At 44.6% G+C, this 5,000-nt stretch overlaps 1 protein-coding gene across 2 annotated transcripts in view; it reads right to left on the bottom strand.

The window, feature by feature from the left end:
* The window catches only part of LOC134062493 (xylosyl- and glucuronyltransferase LARGE1-like), a 48,189-nt gene that overhangs the window by 30,760 nt on the left and 12,429 nt on the right, over positions 1–5,000 (bottom strand). The gene's annotated exons all lie outside the window — the stretch shown is intronic.

Genomic DNA, 5,000 nt, shown 5'->3' with positions numbered 1-5,000 from the left:
TTATCACGTCCACTGTTATACTGAGGTTAATGCTGAGGTATAACATTTTGGCTAAGCTGAATTGATACAGTAGCTGCTGTTGATGGATAGGACCATTTCAATATAAGTATAACTTATATTATATTACATTATATTAGGTATAGTATAGTATAGTATAGTATAGTATAACAAAATATAACTAGAAGGGCATGCAGGGAAAGACTAAATACTGTAACGGTAGTGAGTCAGATCTGCTCCGAAATGTAACAGATTCTTTCTTAGCAAATGCTACACCACCAAGTCTCAGGAAAATCAGGCCGATAGATTGAGCCAATACCTGTTTGCAAACAAACACACCGAGAAACTGCACCAAAACCTTCTTGGCAGAGGCAATAAATGACAGCAGGGGGCATCTAAATAAAAGTATAACAAATGACTCTCTCAAGTCAGCTTGGCTGAGAGTGTATTGTGGAGAAGGCCAGAGGTGATTGCTTTTGTTAGGCTAAAGTTTTTATTTGTAAACTCGGAGAGAAAACAAAATCATAGACTTCTTAAAAAACCTCAGAAGGTTTCTGCGGAACGTATATCTCTACACAAAGCACCTTGGTTCCCTACCTCTTGTCAGATATCACCACACACAGCTACTATAAACCAAAGGAACCATCCCCATGGTAGAAAAAGACTACATTTTAGAACATTCTCTGACATTTATTTATTCGCACATGCAACCCGAGTCTGCTTTATTTACCCACGAGCCGTCACCAGAACAGGTCTGGAGCATAATTAATTAACGCCACCCAGACTGTCAGCACGAACTCCTTGACACGACTCTTGCGACTTCCTCAGGTGCTGAACGAGCTGCCAGTCTTCCTCCTCTGCGTGGCTGAGAGAGAGAGAGAGGGCCATCAGCCTACGGCTCGACCGACACCATCTTTAATTAAAACATAAAAAAAAAAATGATCTCCTCGACCGAGCGTTGTCGTCTGAGAGGGCTCTTGTGACCGCCACGTGTCTCTCCCACAGTCCACTCGAAAGCCATTCATCATTTACCGTCTCCCGCCTTAAAATAGCCGAACACTTCTACATGATTTAACCGGTTCCACACTCAGCTGCCTCTCAAGGCTGACTTCAGCGCGTTTCTCCACCACCGCCATGCACTCATGTGTTGCTCAATGCTCGGTCTCCATTTTGATTTCGTGGCACGGAAAATTAGCACGTACATGATTTATTTCTTTGATCACAGAGCCGTAATTGATTGGACGCAAGGGGCCCGATGGACAAAAAAAAAAGAGAGAATATTCCCCCCCGCAATTAAGATTAAACCAGAAAGAGGCCTTTCTTGATTTTAAACCCCAGACCAAATATTTCTATGATCTGTATCTGATTAAACTAGAAAGAAGCCTTTCTTGATTCAAACCCCCAGAACAAATATTTGTGTGATCTGTATACTGATATACACGATGCGCACTTTCCTTCACCGCAAGGTGCAAAAAAAAACAATAACAAGTTTCAGATGAATCTCGACTCCCCGAGATTACTAAGGCGAACGGGGGCCGACTTTTCTCTCTCCTGACATAAAATCACGGTGCATATTCAGAAGTGGGGCTCATGCATAAGCGATGAGGAGACTCCCGTCGCCATGGCCACTGTCTGACTCAGCACTTCTTGTTTACTATGGAGGGAGACAGGCTGGAGCACTCTGGGCACTGACTTGTTAAAAAAAAGTAACCAGAGGCACCAAGAAAAATACAGACAATGCATTATGTATAAGTGCTGGAGGTTTTGGGGACACTACACGGACTAGTTATACCTCAAGGGCCTGAATGGCACGTAGTACTCTCTGTCACTGCGGAATTTTTTTTTGCGGTGGCTTTTTTTTTCGCGAGCTAATGCGCATATGATTAATCTTTTCCGATTCCTCTCCACCCTATTTTTCAAACTGCATAGGTCTTTAAACGGCCGTGATTACACTGCTTGTCAATTCCGCTTTAATCACGCAATTTAAATCAATTTAATTAAAGTGTGTAATGGGTTTAGATATCTCAAACCGAGCGTCACCTTCACGGGAAAAAAAAAAAAAAACGTCGGTTGGCGAGACGTTGACGATAATCAGCCTACGCACCACGAGACGTGACTGACGGCGCGAACAAGAGCGGCGGCGTGCCCGTCCGACATTGCAGCTGCCCAGGCCTGCCGAATCTGACGGGATCTGCTTGGTAATACCTGCGCGGGGTTGGCTATGAAAAGACAGCAAGGGCAGCCCCTTGAGGTTGTCCCAGAGCGCCGGCTCAATGTTATTTCTATATTATTTTGACGTCCGAGAACTGGCCACTCTCCCGCCTACCCCCACCCCTGGGGAGGCCGGATGCAAATACCCCCCTCCACACACGCACAGCACCCCCTACACACACACCAACACACACACACAGATACACTCACACACACACTCTGCATCCATCGCCCCTGGCTGGGCGCCAGGATTAAAAAGCTCTGGAACAACCTGGCGAGCTGCTTTGCATTCCTGGCGGCTGGCCAGGCGGATGAACTGACAGGGAGACAGGACACCCTGAAAGGTAAATACACAAAATAAATTGAATTATCTGTCAGAGCACAAAAGGAGAGCGAAAGAGTTATGGCCACACCCCCCTCCCCCCCTTCGCCCCTTCCCAGCCCCCTTTTTCCATGTCCGCTGCCATTTGCCGCGCTTGGTGTTGTCAGTCTGCCGTCCGTCCACGCACACACACACACACACACACACACACACACAGGCACACACACATACACACATACACACACGCACAGACAGCATCATCATGCCTCAAGGATGATTCTCTGCGTCCGTCACCGCAACAGTCTGACAAAGTCATCGCTGCAGCGAGCTGAAGGGGTTTTGGGACACAAGGACACGCGTATTTTAGGCTGTGGACTGTGCCCTCCGCCATCAGGTGGCGTAAACAAGGCAGGACCCCAGAATGAGCACGGGGATGAACTTACATCAGGGACCTTGAATGACATTTGTGTGTGTGCGTGTGTGTGTGTGTGGGGGGGGGGGGGGTTGGTTTCAGAGCACACGAACCCCCATGGGCTCCATGGACCGGAGGAAGCCGGAGGCGTAAAGTAAGCAGAGACAAACGCACGCACTGTTCTGGGACGGAGAGCAGGAGAGCATGCAGTCCTGCACCATCATGAACTCAGCATCACCAGTGCAAGGAGCTCCAGATCATCTACGACGTTATACATGATGCTTACATACCATTATGCTATAGTTACATATATACTCCATATGAAACACTAATAATACACTACAACATATCTGTAATATCACATGGAATATAAGGTGAGTGACAGCAGTCCTGCACCATCATGAACTCAACATCACCAGTGCATTTAGATTATCTAGGCTATAGTCATCTACTGTTATGTATTCTATAGCTATATACGATTATGGATGCTATAATTATATACTCCATTTGAAAAACTAAAGTGATGAATATATATACACTCTAATATATCTGTAAATGGAATTATTAGACTGAGTATAAGGTGAGTGTTAGCAGCAGTATGGGTAGGTACAGTATGTGTAATTAGCTATTAGTTAAGTACAATGTAAAAAGGAATACTTCATATTAAGAGAAAGAAATACTTAATAGAATACTCTGGCGTTATCTGTCCCAACTCTCTTTCAAATGACTGAGTCCTGCATGGATAACCATGCGTTTCTGGCGTACAGTACGTGTGAAATTACTGGACTGCATTTATGAACCTGCCTTTTGGATGTGCATCTCAAAACACTAACAAGTGTAAGAAGGTGAGCTTATTGAGTTTAGGCAAATGTGCTCATTGTTTACCTCGGTGAGATGACACGAGCTCAGAACATGACAAAACTAGCGGCGAGCGTGTTGCCAAGCCAACGGCAGAGGAAGGCTTTTAAGTTGATTAATGTACCTGGGTGCTTCCTAGTGCATCTCCTTGCATTAAGTCTAACAAGCCTTTGATGTGAGAGGGAGAGTGGAATGGCAATGCCTAACTAAGCGTGCATTATTTGTTTACCACACACATGCAAACACACACAAAATCTAACACACGCACACATGCAAACAAACACGTTCACACACACACACACACACACACACACACACACACACACACACACACACACACACACACACATACACACGCACACACGTACATTCACACACACCACACACACACACACACACACACACACACACACACACACACACACACACACAAAGCAGATGGGATGAGATTTTTCTGTTTACAAAGACTACACACAAATACTGTAGTAGGTATGACATTTTTTAAAAGTAATCTACACAAATGTGTGTAGAAAACCAATGGCAGCTTCTGCCAGCTGAATTGGCCTTGTTGATGTATAAGCACAAGTGACATTCCCGCAGGAAATGAGCAAGGTGATATTCTACAGAAAGCACAGTCACATTGCAGAAGTCACGTTACAGAAACACGGTTACTCCAGTGGCTTTTCTCTCCAAATTAAGCTCTCTGTGTGGGATCATTTCTGTTAATTATGCTATTTCGTCTAACAAAAACTGTTGCCAGTTTCTAATAAAATGCCATGAAAAATATTATGAAGCCTCTTCTCGGACAAAAATGCAGATAAACACAACCAAACAATATCTAAATACCATATACGTATGCCCTGGATTTACACAGCAAGGACAAATCATATGTCAGAAACGAGACAAAAAGCCAAAACCACATGAAAATAAAAGCTCAAATGAATGGTATTGTTGGGGACCAGAGACACAATTGTTCCCCGTGAACTGTATTGAGCACCTTCAGAAGTCGAAATGGGTTGGCATCTTCTCAACTTCCCCCTGTGCCAAAAACACTGGATCCACTGAGCCAAATAATTGCTTTACATTCAGAGCCTGGTTTGTGTGGTTCTGGTCTTTCACTGGAACCCATTCAAAAAGCTCCCCCCAAAAAAACGGATTTTTTGTTTTGCCAAAGCCAGGTTTTCATGCAATTTAAACTGC

This window comes from Sardina pilchardus, chromosome 17 (assembly GCF_963854185.1).
Source record: "Sardina pilchardus chromosome 17, fSarPil1.1, whole genome shotgun sequence".
Lineage (NCBI taxonomy): Eukaryota > Metazoa > Chordata > Actinopteri > Clupeiformes > Clupeidae > Sardina > Sardina pilchardus.
This window is presented reverse-complemented; position numbering and strand designations above follow the sequence as displayed.